Source organism: Tenrec ecaudatus, chromosome 8 (genome assembly GCF_050624435.1).
Source record: "Tenrec ecaudatus isolate mTenEca1 chromosome 8, mTenEca1.hap1, whole genome shotgun sequence".
Taxonomy (NCBI): domain Eukaryota; kingdom Metazoa; phylum Chordata; class Mammalia; order Afrosoricida; family Tenrecidae; genus Tenrec; species Tenrec ecaudatus.
In genome coordinates this window covers 64,546,448-64,564,848 of record NC_134537.1, presented here as the reverse complement: position 1 = coordinate 64,564,848, position 18,401 = coordinate 64,546,448, and positions in this window count along the sequence as shown.

Sequence of the window (18,401 nt, the reverse complement as noted above, 5' to 3'; positions counted from 1 at the left end):
TTGTTGCTTTTGAGCTAGATGGCTGTTCGTTTACCTTCAAGCCTTTAAGACACAAGATGCTATCTCTTTTGATAGCTGGGCACCATCAGCTTTCTTCGCCACATTTGCTTATGCACCCATTTGTCCTATCATGGAGGTGGGCACCCAATTATATGACTTTTTGTTCTTTAATGCCTGATAACTGATCCCTTCGGAACCACGTGAGCACACAGACTTTGTGGGCTTTGTTGCTTCTGAGCTAGATGGCCGCTTGTTTATCTTCAAGCCTTTAAGACCCCAGATGCTATATCTTTTGATAGCTGGGCACCATCAGCTTTCTTGACCACATTTACTTATTCACCCGCTATGTCTTCAGTGATTGTGTCAGGAGGGTGAGCATCAGAGAATGGCAATTAATAGAAGAAAGTATTCTTGCATTGAGCGAGTACTTGACTAGAGTACTTGAATATAGGCACATAGATCTAGTTCCCCGTCCTCATATATATATTTGCATATGTACATGTCTTTGTCTAGACCTCTATAAATGCCCTTTGCTTCCCAGGCCTTTCCTCGATTTCCCTTGGTTTTCCTCCCGTCCCACTATCATGCTCCATCCCCACCTGGGTTTCAGCAATACCTCTTCATTAAATTACCCTTGATCATGCCCTACCAGGCCTGCCACACCCACCTTGACACCAATTTGTATCACTTTTTGTTCCCTTGTTCCTGGGTTTGTTAAAACCACTTTCTTACCCCTCACCTCCCCCTATCCTATTCTCCCCCCCGCTCCCCGAACTGTCAGTCCTGTTGTTTTTCCTCAGCTTGTTCATCCAGCCTATCTTATTTAGACAGAGCTGCGGAGATAATAACATGCACAAAAATAAGACAGATCAAAACCAAGTAACAATATACAACAAACCACTGACAAAAAACAAAACAAAACACAAGAAAGAAAAGCTTGTAGTTAGTTGAAGGATCGTTTGTTGGCCTTTAGGAGTGTTTTACAGTCCAATCTGTTGGGGAACCATGCCCTGGCCCCAAAGTCCACCTTCAGCATTCCCTGAGGACCTTGCCTCTCCATTCCCTTACTGTTCCACTTTCCCAGTGCTTTCCCTTGGTGTGGTGGGATCAGGTCAGGCACAATTCCCACACTACGTCTCCGGTGCTGTCCCCTGCAGGGCCCTGGGTCAGTGAGGGATGCCATGTCTCATAGTGGGGCTGGCCATGTGGTCCTCTCTGTGGACTGGCTGCTCTAATTGGGGTCACCATCCTCAGGGCTTGGTTGGCCAGGATGTGCTCCACTCTCTCGTACTCCACCTTCATCTGCTCCCATGTGCTCCGATCAGATATGTCCCTCTCCCAGAGCTGAAGATTCACTGCAGTCCTTTGAAATAAATTCTTCTGGGTGGGGGGGCAGGCATCCACTAAGTATTTGGTACTGGGGCCAGCCTCCAAGACCTCTCCACTGGTTCCCTACTTCATGCCAGAATGTTGCATCCACACCTTGGGGCACTGGGTTGAAGTCTGGTCCCTCTTTCCCTGTGGAGATATAAACAATACCCTCCCCTTGGGTGGGTTAGCGCCCCATGCTCCTGCTACCCATTTCTTCCTTATTTTCATCCTTTTTATTTTCCTTTCCCACATCCTCCCCAGTTGTCTACCATGTGCATCCCTGGATTTGATCTGGTCCCTGCCATACTACACGGTCCTCACCCCAAGAATGTTTGTATACAGTAGCTTTTTCCCTATTCCCCCTTTGCATTTTTTTTTAATGCTTACCTCAGCGGGCCCATGTTATACTTGTCTTTTTGTGTCTGACTTACTTTGCTTATCATGATTTCCTCCAGTTCTTCCCATGTCACTATGTGCTTCATACGCTCATCATTGCTTTTTAGTGATGCTTGGTACTCCATTGTATGTATATACCACAGTGTTTGTATCCAATCGTCAGTTGATGGATATTTGGGTTGCTTCCAACTCCTTGCAATTATGAACTGTGCCATAATGAAGATTGAAGCGCAGATGTCTCCCTTAGTTTGTTTCTTGCCTCTTCTGGGTATATGCCCAGTAGGGGGATTGCTGGGTCATATGGTAAGTCGATTTCCATCTGTTTTAGATATCACCAGATCGATTTCCATAGTGGTCACACATACTTACAAGTCCACCAGCAGTAAATGAGAGTTCCTGTCTCCCCAAGCCCCTCCAACACTTGTTGCTTTCTGATTTTTTGAACTAGGCTAGCTTTGAGGGTGTTAGATGGTACATCATTGTTGTTTTAATTTCTAATACCACATTTCTTGAAGGCGCATTGCACCCTGTCTCTGGAATCTCTTCCCATGCATCACAAACCCACTGTGCTATCAATTCTATGGCAGGTTTCATCAGATTTCGAACTTTTGTCAGTTGGGCTCAACCAGATGACATCCATTCATGCCACGTCTTTTGCACATGGTCTTTGCAAGGTTTATTTAAAGACACATCTAGGGGCTGCAATACAAATGAAAACCCACCTGGAATAACAGCCAAAGTAACTCAAGAAGACTTTTCCAATGTTTTTTGTCATCAGATATGTGGTCTCTGAACATATCCCAAACTAGCAATAAGGTTTTTTTCTTTAAGGCTGCTCCTGGTCATCCGTTCCAAATTTCTTTCAGCCATTTTTTTTGTTCCATCTTCATCCATCCAGCCTTTAATATGTGTGCGCACTGTAATTCGTGGTGGGAATTTGACCTTTATAGGCAAGGTCTTTCTTTTAAAAGTAATGACAGGCTTCAGCTTTGTCCCATTAGCCAAACATGGCAGAAGACTGTGAAATGTGTTTTTATTTTCATTTCCTGTGGTTCTTAGTAAAATAATTTTGTTTCCCCAACTTGCCACAGTTCTGCTGTTTGGAAGATCAAAGGTCATAGGTGTTTCATCTATATTTCCAACATCTTCCAGGTCATAATTATGGATCCTTCTTTTTTTATGATAAATGAATAGAATGACACCTCTCTTTCATCAATGCCTTTTGGCAACTTCTGTGAAATCTTTGTTCTTTGCCTCAAGCATAGGGCAAACCTGTTCATGAAGCAGGTACACCATCTTGCTGAAGTAACAAAATTTTCGGTGTCTGGTGCTTTTAATTTGTCATCTTTAGCAATTTGAAGCAAATTCCCATTTGTGTTACACAGTAACCATTTGACAACCATTTATACAATTCAGTCTCTAAAGCCCCATATGAAGTCGTTAAACTACTTCGAACTTTTTAGGCCATTGGAAACTTTTCCATGTCAGCTTTCATTTTCCACCATTCCCTCACTTGCTTTTCGTCAACACAAAATTCCCCACTTGCAATACTGCACTTGCTTTCTTCTGCTCTTGACACAATCAGTTTGAAACCAGCTTTGTATGACCAGCATTTTTTTTTTTGGGCCAGGATTAGAAGTATTGGAATCCTTTTCTAATGGGATATAAAAATTAATTTGAAAAAAGAGTGTCATGCTACAGCAATTGAATTCTCAAAATATACTGTAAGCCTTACTCCAAAAATAAACTCTAGTTATAGTTCTTAAAAGAGGTCAATTTACAGCAAAACAAGGGTGTACAGGCAACTACCAGTATATAAGCAAGTAAAATCAATTGGCAATAGAATGCAGCAAGACAGATAGACTTCACCAAAGAAAACAGATACCTCCCAAAATAATCACACTAAAAAGATATCAGGAGACCCAAAACATGCTGGATCACCAAGGGAGTGACAGTAATTCAGGGATTGGAGAGTTTGGTATGATAATATTCCAGAATGTGATGCCATGACTATGTTTGCATAGAACAGCCTGTATTAGGGCTCATACTATACACGTTGTGTTACTGCCTGTGCTGCAATACTACACATGCTGCCTTACTGCATGTGCAGAATGCAGCTTGTATAGTTTGAGGTCTAATTCAGGCTGATCATGTTCAAGAATGTGATGACATGACTATGTTTGCATAGAGCAGTCTGTGTTATGGCTTATTATATATATATATATGCTGCCTTGTGTATGCACTGTGTTACTGCATTCGCTGTGTTACTACATAACACAGCATTATCGCATATGTATGGGAAGTGTTAATTCAACCCATGCAGTAACACAGTGCATACACAACGCAGAGTGTATATTATGAGCCCTAACAGGCTGCTCTATGCAAACATAGTCAACATTGGGTCCAGATAGGGGTTAATAAGAAAACAAAATATAAAACATAGACTAAGTACTGTAAATAACCGTACTGTATATCCAAGACCAGAGATATACCAGTACTTGCATTCAGCAATGCTTGGGCGGAGCAAGGGGGCGTGACCAAGCACAGGTAAAACTGTAAAGGCTACGTCATTGGTCACAGCCCTAGAGCTGGAGAAGAAGAGCTGCCACATCCAACATTCATCTGACAAGTATGTGGTGCACCCCAGGAACCAGCACAAAGAAACGGGCAGGTTCTTGTCCAGTATGGCACGAACAACGCAGATGCTGTGAACGTGCAGGAGAAAAGAGGAGTGGTGATATCAGCAGTTATCGGATCACCCACGGAGGCTGCAGGTGCCCACAGAAGAGCAAGAGAGACCGGAAAACACCCACACTGCACTGGAAAACAGGTAAGTGGGACCCTCAATTGTGTATAAGCTGTGGGGGGCCTTTTCAGCATTAAAAATGTACTAAAAATACTCGGCTTATGCACGAGTATATACGGTACTTAACAGGATAGGATTAGAAGGAAATTACCTTAATATAATAATAAAAGTCATTTATTAAAAAGAAAGATATACCCCCTAAATAATGAAATCCGACAAGGATGGCTTGTATTCCCACTCTATACAGCATCTTTCTGGAGGTCTTACCTAAAAATATAGTCAATTTAAGGATATCAAAGGTATATGTTGAGGAAAAGAAGAAGTGAAATTATTGTTATTTGCAGATGACATTATTTTATATATTGAGAACACCAAAGACTTCACAATAAGATTGCCTGCCAATAAAGGGATATGGGAGAGTGGCAGGATATAAGATCAACAATCAGGCGTCAATTGGATTACTATAAACTGCTAATGGGATTACAGAAAAAGAGATCAAGAAGGTAGTACCATTCACAATAGCTAAGTCTAAATTAAAATATCTATGGATTACTAACCAAACAAACAAAGGATTTGTAGGAGGAAAATGATAGAACATTATTATAAGAAACAGAAAGGGATTTTCACAAGTGGAGGAATACCACATGCTTGTGTAAAGATGTCTGCCCTGCCCAAGATTCTACATAAATACAACGAAATCCTGATACAACTTCCAGCATAAATTTTCAAATAAAAGGAAAAGATGGCTACCAACTTCATATGAAAATGGAAGGATCCCAGGACAGGCAAAGAAGTCCTCAAGAAGAACAAAGTGGGCTGCTTGCATTACCTAATTTTAAAATTTATTATACAGCCACAGTTGTCAAAGCAGCATGGTACCAGTACAATAATAGATACTTGGACCAATGGATAAGAACAGAAATGGGAGACAGTGGATGTCTTAAGATATGAAATAATAATAATTTATAATTTATCAAGGTTCAAGAGGGTGGGGGGAGGGGAGGGAGGGAAAAATGAGCTGATACCAAGGGCTCAATAGAAAGAAATGCTTTGAAAGGGATGATGGTAAGATATGTACAAATGTGCTTGACACAATGGATGTATGAATTGTTATAAGAGCCATAAGAGTCCATAATAAAATGAATAAAAAAATAAAATCTAGAAATAAAAACAGCATGTTGTAGACAACTGATCTTTACAAATATCAAATGGGAAGCAGATGGCTTTTTCAACAAAATGGTGCTGGGAAAATTGGATTTTAGTATGCAGAAGAATGAAATAGGACTCTGACCTCATTCACAAGAACTAATTCAAGGTGGATCACGGACCTCAAGATAGAATCTGAAACTATTAGGTACATCAATGAGAGGACTGGCACAAAGCTAAGAATCTTAGTGCAGGGATACATGAGCTATAAAAAAATAGGAAGGATATACACCCAGAGCAGGATAAATTAATGAGTGGGACATTCTAAAAATAAAACACATGCACACATCAAAATACTTCATCAAGAGAGAAACAAGAGAGCTCACATGTAGGAGGCATCCCGCTGATCAAGGTGTTAACTAATGGGTGATCAATTAATTCCCCTCCCTTCCCTCCTCCACCCCCACCCGAACCCCCCCACCCCCGTCTTTGCAGACAAAAGCATTGTAAAATGACTGTTATTTGTGACTTTGCTGCTAAAAACATTGAGAGATAATTCAGTTATTTAAGATCTCTTTGAGGCTCTCTTGACTCTTGCATATCCATGTGATTGTCTTTGAACTTAGTGCTTTCATTATTCTAAGGTTAAGAAACTGTGACTAGTTGAGTAACATTTGCATAGATAAGAGTTTAAGAATGTTTTTTTAAGTTCTTTGGTGTTTGTTTTGTAACCAATCCCATGTAAGAAGAGTACAAAAACCAAGCTTCCAATATTCTCCTTACTTCAGTCCATCAGACTGTCATTTTCCAGATCCCATGCTTTGTACATATCTCTTTCTTTTCCTTTCATCCACATGCCTCATTTCGAACCCAGCTTGATGTGGGATAGCTGGTCTAATCCCCCCCACACACAGACTGGGAAAAGATATTTAGTAATGACATATCAGACAAAGGTCTTATTACTAAAATCTACAGAATCTCACAAGCTTACCACAAGGGAAAAAAAAAATAGCCCACTGAGGTGGTGGGCAAGAGACTTGAACAAACGATTCACAAAAGAGGAACCCTGAATGGTCAATAAACATATAATAAAATGTTCCTGATCTTTATCCATCTGGGAAATGCAAATAAAAAACAATTATGAGATACTATCTAACACTCACAAAGATAGTTCAATTCAAAAAACTGAAAGCAATGGATATTGGAGGTGGTACAATGAGATAGGACCTTTCATTCACTGCTGGTGGTTCTGTAGACACATACAACCGCCATGGAAAGTGCTTTGGTGATATCTGGAGCCGATGGAAATCGAGTTACCATATGACTAGCAATCCCACTACTGGGCATATACCCAGAAGAAATAAGAAACAGATCACGAGCAATCACTGTGCAGTTTACATTTGCAAAAAAATTAGAAAAAAGTCTAAATTTCCATCAATAGATTAATGAATTGAAAATTCTGGTATACTCACACAATGGAATACTATGTTTCTCTAAAAAATAGTGGTGAAATAATGAAAGACCTCATCTCGTGGAAAGAACAGGAGGATATTACACTAATTGAAGTTAGCCAAGCAAAAACGGACAAGGTCAGCACGAGCCCACTGAGGTAAGTTCAAACAGCAGACCAGATATAAGAGTAAACTCCTGTAACACACAATTCCTGGGCTGAGGATCAGGTATTCTGGCAAGATACAAACCAAGCCTGAAGATACGCACATCATCAACAACAGATGCAGACAGCACCTGTAATGAAAGGCATCTCCCCGCCGCCCCCTGCCCCACTCCCACACCTCCTCTCATGCCTTCAACACCCACAGAGGTGTGGGAAGAAAAACAGGGGGGTCAGGACTCTAACCAACCCAAGAAGGGTATTGTTTGTTTCTCCACAGGAAAGTGAGAGCAGTTGTGGACCTCATTCTAGTGTGTCAGTCCATGAGGGCAATGTTCCTGAGTGGAGCAGCTGTTTTTCAGAGATGACTTCGTAGCAGGCCTCAGCACATTATCTTCAAAAATATCACAGAAAATGGAACTGTACTTGTATAAAAACATAGGAGACTGTGGGAATTAAGTTTTGCCAATACTCTGGAGTATTCATTATTTCCTTGCTACATGATTAATGTCTATTGGTGATTAGGCAGAGTAATCAGATTGTAAAGAGTCCTGACTATTGTGTAACAAGAATGGGATTATATTTTGAAATCCAATCTAAAAACTGTAAGTTGTGTGTTAGCAATTCCCTCCTGAGAATTTTTTCAATAGAAATATTTCAGAAAGGAATGAAGAATGGCTTGGAAAGACAAAATGAATATCAACACAATTCTGTCTTTTTCTTTTATGAACTATAAAATTGAGGACCTTGCTCTAATAGAAACGTGTTCAATGAATAAATAATAGTCAACTCACACTTACTATATCCAAATTCAATTCTTTTTGCACCTTTTGCCCAAACTTTCCTTACTTTATTATATGGAATGAAATGTCAGAGTTTCTGGTATGACACAAACATCTACCAAATGACTACCCACTAAAATTTACACTTTATTCTTCATTTCTTTTTTTTAATTATATTGTAAATTCAGTGTTTGCCAATGTCTTTATAATATTTCCTCTAAAATCCATTGCACATTTCAGATCAATCTACTTTGCTACCACACTAGAATCAAGTGTTCATCAAAACTCCATGGAAATACTCCAAGAGGTTTCCAACCCATGTCTAGATTTAATTTTCCTGTTGCAATACACTCTTGAGTTAGAAGCTTAAATAACCATTCAAAAACATAATTTCAATCATATCATGCCACTGATTAAAAATTTTCTGTATTTTTATTATTATACATAAAAGATTTTTTAATTGGAATTGTTCTATTTATTTGTTTGTTTTAACCATAAAGTTTAGCTCTTTATCTTCATTTCTTACAATCACTGCCTTATTCATGTGTACCTCTAAGACTGATCCTTGATCATGACATTTTAAAATTGTTCCATTTTAATCGATTCATTTTTCTGAGTTAAAAAAGTATTCATGGATATATCTGACACCACATGACATCTCTGCTTTTGCAAACACCAGCAGAATTGAACTGTAATACAACAAACCCTAAGCTGTAAGTTCACAAGAAATATGAATGTATAAGGAAATCAATCTCTCTCTCTCTCTCTCTGTCTGTCTCTTTCTCCCTCATATATGTGGATGCATGCATGCACAGTCACACACACTGTGATAGGTAGTCTTTTTTGTGCCAACCTGGCCAATAAACACATCTGGGATTAATAAGGTCACAGTTCAATTAAAGGGCAAAGAGATAAATGGCTCAGCATGTCTCATCTTTCTGTCTCTTGCTTTCTGATGATTGGACCACTGTGAGGCTGCCTTAGCTAGTTCTTTACCTCAACTTGTGAGCTACACTGCCTGTGGGACACCCAACCTGTGGACAGTGTCACTATAGTTTGAGGTTCCTTTGAGACTGCTTCAACACACTACTAGTGTATACATCACTTGAGCTGGGGACTGTCAGACCCTGTCATCTGGCTGACTGTTGGTCACCCACTCTGCTGTTTGCTGCCTGTGCCCAGACTGCCTGTATTTTCCTTCAAAAGACTCAGCTATCTGCTTCCTTAACTTGCACCCAGCAGCCCTCTTGAGTTGAAGGACTGCAAGTATATTAACTGTCTCATGGAAGTGAGTTGAAATGAGCCTTCTGTACTACTCCATGACTAATTAGCTGTTTATTTCTTCATCTTGTATCTCTGTCTGTCCGTCTCTCTCTCTTCATATATATAAAATATTAAGTATTGTTTCTCTAGAGAACCCTGCCTAACACATACACACACATGTTTATTGTTAATACTTGCCAGAGTTAAGGCACTAATATACATGACATAAACTACACATGTATGTTAGTGTTTTGGTTTAGGCAAGTATTAGAAATATAAGGAATATGTTTTTATTTATGTGTATCAAATTATGCACATATCATATGTATATTACTTGTGATATAATACACCTAGATATATAATATACACATATATCATGTGCACATTATATATGTATGTTATATCAAGAGAGATCTGGTGGCCCCATGGGTTTGATGTTGGTCCATCTGCAAGTTTGGTGATTCAAACTCACCAGCTGCTCCACAGGAGAAGTATTAATGTGTCTGCTTCCATATCTCAAACTACAGCCCATGGGCCACTTGTGGCCTGCCAAAGACATTTACCTGGCTTGCCGGATGTTTTTGCCCCATTTTGTTTTTTTTTTACTTTAAAATAAGGTATATGCAGTGTGCATAGGAATTTGTTCACATATTTTTTATCTGAATGTTTTATTTTTGTTTTGGTTAGTGATTACACAGCAAACTAGATTTCAATTTAGCAATTTCTTTTTTTAAATAATTTTACTGGGGCTCATACAACTCTTATCACAATCCATACATACATCAATTAAGTAAAGCATCCTTATACATTCGTTGCCCTCATCATTTTCAAAATTCGCCTTCCGCTTGGGTTCTTGGAATCAGCTCATTTTCATTTTTCCCCTCCCCCTCCATCCCCATCCCCCCTCCCTCATGAGCCCTTAATGATTTATAAATTATAATTTTATCTTATCTTACACTGCCTGGCGTCTCCCTTCACCCACTTTCCTGTTGCTCATCTCCAAGAGAGGAGGTTATATGTAGATCCCCGAGATCAGTTCCCCCTTTCTACCCTCTCCCTTTCCTCCTGATATCGCCACACTCACTGTTGGTCCTGGGAGGTTCATCTGTCCTAGATTCCCTGTGTTTCCAGATCCCAACTGTACCACTGTGCATCATCTGGTCTAACCAGGTTTGCGAGGTAGAATTGGACCATGAGTTGAGGGGAAGAAGCACTCAAGAACTAGAGGAAGTTTGTGAGATTCATTATTGCTACACTGAACCCTGAGTGATTCATCTCCTCCGCACTACCATTCTGCAAGGGATGTCCAGTTGTCTACAGATGGGCATTGGGTCCCCATCATGCACTCCCCTCATTCATGATGATATGATTTCCCCCCACCCCGCCTTTGTTGCTTGAAACCTGGTCCCCTCAGCCCTCCGTGATCACACATGTTGGTGTGCTGCTTCCATGTGGGCTTTGTTGCTTCTTGGCTATATGGCTGCTTTTTTACTTTCAAGCCTTTAAGTCCCCAGATGCTATATCTCTCAATAGCTGGGCACCATCAGCCTTCTTCAACACACTTACTTATGCACATATTCTTCTTCAGCGTTTATGTGGGGAAGGTGATAACAGACCTATGTGCATATATTTATAGGTTCAGTAGTAGGATAGCAGGTGGACATTGGGTCTCCTCACGTGAATTCCCTCAATACAATAGCACCTTGCTCAGCTAAACGGTCATTCCATGATACCCACCTTCCAGACATGATTGCTGAAGACAAACATGTGCATAAGCAAACGTGGTGAAGAAAGCTGATGGTGCCCGGCTATCAAAAAGATATGGCATCTGGGGTCTTAAAGGCTTGAAGGCAAACACGTGGCCATCTACTCAGAAGCAACAAAGCCCACAGAGAAGAAGCACACAAACCTAATTAAACACGAGGTGTTGAAGGGATCAATCAGGTAGCAGACACCAAAGAACAAAAACCATCATTGTTTGTTCATATATTTTTAAAACTATAGTCTGGCCCTTCAATGAGTCCGAGGGACAGTAAACTGGCCCCCTGTTTAAAAATTGATAGTTCTTGGTATAGAATATTACTATGAGTCAAAATTGTCTCAATAGAAGTGGAAGTATATATGTATATATATTTCTGGTCAAGACATATGAGTCCGTATAATAGCTGATCCTGTGAGAAATTTGAGTAAGTTATGTAGATTTTTGTAATATGTGTCTAAAGTTTTCTATAACATAAATGCAACCATTGTAGCTCTGATTCCCAAGAAAGAGACTCTGAGATGTCATGTCCATATATGAGTAAAAGTGGGGAATGTTCTCAGAAATATCTATTTGAAATTGTGCAGCTAAGAGGATGCTACACAATGTCATATTGAGGTAGAATGTCAGGACTTTTTGCCCTTCCCCTAACCACAACCATTAGGGTGGAGACTGACTTCAGAGAAGTGTAAATGTGAGCAAATCAGTTTCATTCATATGAAGGCAGTTTTTTCCAGCTAATCATAGCTTTAAGATATAGCAGCTAACCCTATTGGCACCTCAGGTAATACATACCTAAATCCTGAAATCTGATAATCTGGGTGACAAATAATGAACGGTGTTTGCTATATTGGTACTTTGTTTGGGCATATATAATTTCAAAACAAATTAGTGTTCTCTAAAGGCAGCTCTATGTATGCAGTTTTACATGCATGTTTGTTGACTTTTGCTAATTGAAAAACCAATGCATTTTGAATTTGACTAATTTACACAAAAATATAACCACAGTGGTTTTACAAAAATAATCATAGTAATGTTAAATTAGATAAAAATTAACTAAAACTGGTGGTTCTGAGGGTTAGGCCTTGGGAGGCTGATTTGCCAGAGAATGTTAAGGCTGTTTGCTCCCACAAAGGTGTACAGCATTAAAACCCTATATAGGGTCTTTAAGAGTTAGAATTGACTTGTTGGCATTGGACTTTTGGTTTACAGTATGCTCTGTTTGCTAATGGTATCTTTTCAATATTGATTTTAATTTTGTTTAACTCACAGCATTCAATGACACTATCAATTAATTTCTAAATGTATAGTCTGATGTCAGTATAGGAAAATTCTAACTACTATTATATGGATATGATTGGCTTAGACATGTTTCCTTGAGCCACCTTAGAGCAAAGGACTTGATAAAAAATTTCCATAAAATATTAAAATTGAGATAGAATTTCAATATTATCTACCACAAATTCTGAATTAGTAGGCAAGAAAACTGGGTCAAAGGGAAAATAGTCTCCTAAGCAAACAACAAAAGAGAGTTCATTTCACATTATCATCAAGGTATGCAAATTTCCAATAAAACACCTTCACAACTGCCTCTCATCATCTCAGAAGAATGTTATGAGGATTTGAAAATGTAAGATATATAAAAGCATTTTTATTATGTGAAGTGCTTCAAATTTTCAAAATCACTTTATCCATAACTTTTCACCCACTGTAATACCTAAACTATTTCAAAAATTCAGTAAGCAAAATCTCTATGAATCAAAATGGGCAGCATTTCATTTCATTATACACAGACAAGGATGTCATGAGTTAGCTGCCAACTCCACAGCAGCTAACAACAAAACTATCACATATCATGCAGGAAAAGATTCTTAATTATTATTATAAAAGTTATGCAAAATACTGCGATATTTTCTAGATGAAATGGAGTTTGGAAGAGGAGTTTTGGTGGCACGGTAGGTTAACCATTGAGCAGCTAATAGTTTGAACCCACCAGCCACTCCTCAGAGAACTATGAGGTGGCCTATTTCCCTAATGATTTCAAGTACTGGACACCCAAAGGAGCAGAGCAGTTCTATTTTGTGCTATAAAGTGACTATGCGTCTGAATCAACACAGTATCAATGAGTTTGGTTTGGGTGATGATTCCATTGTTTGGAATGTTAATTATACTAATATAATCTTCTTTCTGGAATTTCAAATTCCTGATTGAAAAATCTTCTTATTCACCATGTTAGTTTGTAGCTCTGTCTCAAAATACTGCAAATAATTGCTCAAATGTATAATTAAGTGTTGTAGGGAAATGACTGTCAAGTGAATTAATTACATAATCTTCAAACTCTAGCTAACTTAAAAACAAACAAAAATTCAAAACCACTGCCATAAAATCTACTCTGATTCATACGAATCCTACATGTGATATAGGGTTTAGGCAAATAAGGAAACAGTCTCTTTCTTCATGGAGTGGAGTTTAAACAGTCCATCTTACCTGACACCACAAATAGGACTCTATTACTACCTAAGACATTGCTAGTAAGCTACATGTACTATGTAGGTCACTGGCATTCAGCAGCTTCTGAAGAATAATTACATATGAGAGGAAATCACCAATCACAGATCTAAATGCAATGCCTCTCATCTATTTATCAATTACTAATGAGAAACTGTGAAATTATAAGTCCTGAAGATAGTGATTTGTAGATAGTACATCATACATAGAAGATTAACTTTTATTAAAAAAATAAATAATTGAATAGTAAACTCACCCCTTAAAAACCAATGCACTGGCTATTCACAGTGACCCTAGAGTCCTTAAGACTAAGTCTTTATGGAAAAAGACCACTTCACCTCTCCAGCAGAGGTTGGAACCATCCACTTTTCAGTTAGCAGCTAATTGCCTAATGCCTACTCACACCAGGGCTCCTTGATTGAATATTAAGAAGAATTATTCTTAGGAAACTAAACACACAGTGCACTCAGTGTTGCCAATGATAAATTAGAATTTTAACTCCAGAAGTATTGTACATTAACAAATGGAAAGACTGTCAAATTGAGAACGTTGTGAGATTATCTTAAATACCATAAAAGAAAAACTGGCAAGATAAACAAGCAAGCGTGTGATCATTGAAAGTAAGGAGCCGATTACATTCATATGAGCATTTAATAAATGACTAATCGCTTGCCCATGCAGGACCTGTACATGGATCAAGAGGCAGTATAAAAACAGAACAAGGAAAAACTGTGTGATTTAAAATGAGAGAAGATGTGTGTCAGTTTATATCTTCTTCCCATATTTATTCAACCTGCATCCTGAGAAAATAATCAGATAAGCTGGATTATATGAAGACTAATGTGGCATCAGGATCAAAGGGGGGTTATCAACAAGCTGAAATCATCAGATGACCCAACTTTGCTTATTGAAAGCAAAGAGGACTTGAAGTATTTGTTGATGAAATCGAAGGAGTATAACCATCAATATGGATTACAACTTAATGTAAAGAAGACCAAAATCCTCACAATTGGACCAGTGGGTAATATCATGATAAATGGAGAAAATTAAAGGCAGACCATGGGCTGATTATAGAACAGATTATGAATTGCTCGTATGTTGGTTCCAGCTGAAGTTGAAGACAATTTTTAAAGTTCAGGAGATCTATCCCACCTGAATTTTGAGAACATTTCAAGAACAGTTTTTATGTATTGAACACCTAATGATCGAAGACTTGATAAGCTGCTGGAGAATATAAAGAATATCATTCATCAAGCAAGCAAAAGGTCATTGAAAAGAAAGGATAAAAGGAAAAGTTCAAAGTGGATGTCAGAAGAGACTCAGAAGCTTGCTCTTAACCATAGAGTATCTAAAGCAAATGGATGAAATGATGAAGTCAAAGAGCTGAACAAAAAAAGTTCGAAAGAATTCTTGAGTATACAAACCAGCATATTATAATGAAATATGAAAATACGTGGAGTTAGAAAAACAAACAGGAAGAACATGCACAGTACATCTTAAACAGAAGAAAAATTCAAGCCTCAAATTACAATATTGAATATCCTGTGGGATCTTAGAATTCTGAGGCTGCAAAACATGTGGAAGCAAATACCCTAAACTTTCTCTGGCAAATACCAGTTGGTTTACACCAAAGACCTGTGCCTTCAGCATCCCAATATCTAACAATCAGGACCACTAGTTTTAATTAATTTTATTGTGTAAATTAGTCAAATCAAAATGCATTGGGTTTCATAATGGCTCAGGCAAAAACACATGCACTCAAAAGTGCAACATAAACTGCCTTTATAGAACGCGAATTTTTTTGTAACAATATATGCCATAACAAAGTAACAAAGTAGCAAACACTGTAGATGATCTATCACCCAGATAATCAGGTTTCAGGAATTAGGCATTCATTACTTCAGCTGCCAAGAATGTTATATTATTTTGACTCATAGTGACAATATATAGTGTTTTCAAGATTGAAATCTTTATGGGCGCAGACACCTTTATCTTTCTCCTGTGCAGCAGCTGGTGAGTTTGAACCACCCAGCTTGCAGTTGGACCAACATCAAATGCACAGAGCCACCAGATCTCTTTCTCGTTGTATAGTATAGACGATTTTAAGCAGAAGAATGATATTATCTAAATGATGGGTTTGAATAATCACTCAAGCTTCTAAGTGAAGAGCATACTGTAACCTGGGGAGAAACATGTCTAGATGTCAGTTAAAGAGTTCTTGCAGTGTTTCAATTGAGTTTTGATGATGCCTTCATCTAAGGTAGTAGCAAAGTAGATGGATCTGAGATGTACAATGCATTTTAAATAAAAAGTTATCAAGACATTGGCAAACAATTTATAGTATAATGCAAAACAAGAAATGAAGAATATATCTTAAATGTTAAGGGTGTATAAGTTTTAATAATGATTGCATCAATTGGATTTCCTTGAAGGTGGATATATATAACCCTATCACAAGACAACATTGTTTTTCAAGATTAATTTTGAAATGTCCTTTTGACAATGAATTATTAACCATGAGATTTTCTGATTCAAAGTGGTCAATGCCAGTCCATTCCCACTCCCTAATGCCTAGGATATCTATCTTTTTATATTCCATTTCATTTTTCAAGACTTCCTATGTTCATACTTTGCACATTCCAAATGATGATCGTTAGCACATATTTTTGCATCTGTTGTTTCTTACCTTGAGTTGTTCCCATCAGCAAATGAAGATTCCAAGTACTCCATCCCCACAAGTTTACTCCATTCCTATCACCACAGTGAACTTAACTCTGAGAAAACAGCTCCTTCTCAGTCAGATTTCAAGAAATTTCCAACAATAGAAGCCTCTCTCTGGCACTATTCTCTACAGTGTTCTGCTTCCACTTATTACATCTTCGCTAAACGATGTTTCCAAGTTATTCGTGAGGTTTTCCGCAGCTACTTCCTCCGAAGTGGGTTGCCAATTCCTTCTTAATTGTCTGTTCTTAGTTGAGAAGCCCAACTCAAACCTTTTCTCATTGTGAACAAAACCAGTGATGACTTTCAGCATCACAGCAACACACAAGCAACTGCAGTCTGACGAACTGAAGTGGTGGGAAAACATTGCACTTCAAGATAGATCTTGATGTGTTTTTTATGATGAATACAAAGCCAATCTTCTTAAGTGTGTTAATCACTGAATAATAAACCATGTGATTAAAAAAATTATAATGGCCACTACCAGTTCATTTCAGCTCATTAACACCTTGTATATTGATCTCTCATTTAGAATTTTCTGGGCTCTTATTTTGGGTGTTCCAAGTTCTGATTATTAGTAGATTTTTACAGCTGTTTCTTCTTATTTTCAATCATCTCCAATTAGCAAATGAAGGCCCTTACGGTCAACTTTACTATGAGAAGACTGCTCTTCCTCAGTCATATTTTGAGTGCCTTCTGGCCTGAGGGATTAATTTTTTAGCATTATCTTGGACAATGTTTTGATGCTACACATAGGTTTTCAGCAGCTAATTACTCTGACAGGGACAGTTGATCCCTTCTTCATTGTCTGTACTTGGTCTGGAAAGTTCTGCTGAAGCCTGTTCACTTTGGTGATTCTACTGGTGTTTGAAATACTAGTGGCATAGCTTTCAGCATCACAGCACAATAAATTGATCAAAACTAAAACAAAACTCACTGCCACAGAGACGATGTTAACTCATAGCTACCCTACAGAACAATGTATAAAGACCTGACTTCATGTGTTTCCAAGACAGTAATTCTTTATAGGAGTAGAAAATATGGTCTTTCTCCCACACAGCTAGCTGGTGGTTTCAAACTGCTGACCTTGCACCCAGAAGCAAAATTAGTAACCACTATGCCACCAAGGCTCCCTATAATAATCATAGAACAGGGTGAAATTGTCCCCATGAGTTTCCAAGACTATAACACATCTCTCTCCCTCAGAGTGACTGGTGGTTTTGAACTGCTGAACATATGGTTATCAGTCAAACAGGTAACCACCATATTAGGACGCCTAAATAAAATAAAATAAAATACATATATAATCAGGTTCATTAGTAAATAAATCATGATCATACAATAATGTAGATATATTTGGGAAAATGAGATTATGTCCTTATTTCAAAAATTCATAGATATTACTTTTAGACAAATTAAATCTATCGAAATATAAATTTAAATGCATAATTTTAAAGAAAATGCATATTTTATAATATTCTTTTAGAGAGTTTTCTTAACCAAGTAATAATGTGAAGAGACTGCAGTGAGTGATTTTAGAGATTTTTACAGTCTGAAAAACTATATGAAAATGTATAACTATTATTTTGCAAACAGATTAAAAATTCATATCTATAATATAAAATACATTCTCCAATCAATAAAAAAGACAAAATGGAATCTGAGTAAAGGATATGATAAGGTAACACACAAGAAGAGAAATATTAATTACCAAAATAATCTTTGGCAACAACACTTTATTGTCATGTTCCTGATGCTTACTAATCCTATATCAGATTAAGAATTTTTATACTATAGCTACAAACTGAGAGAGATATGTTGTTGCTATAAATCTCTTCAATTTATAGTAATCTCTCTAGGTTATTCTAATGTGTGGACAAATTTTGAAATGACTCATACTAGGTATAGCCAGACACTGACTATAAAATTCCAATACCATCAACGATTTTATGAAATTTAAATTGGCCAACATTTTAAAATACATATGCTCACATAATAAATATCCAATATAGAAAAGTTTAATGAAAAAATTCTAGT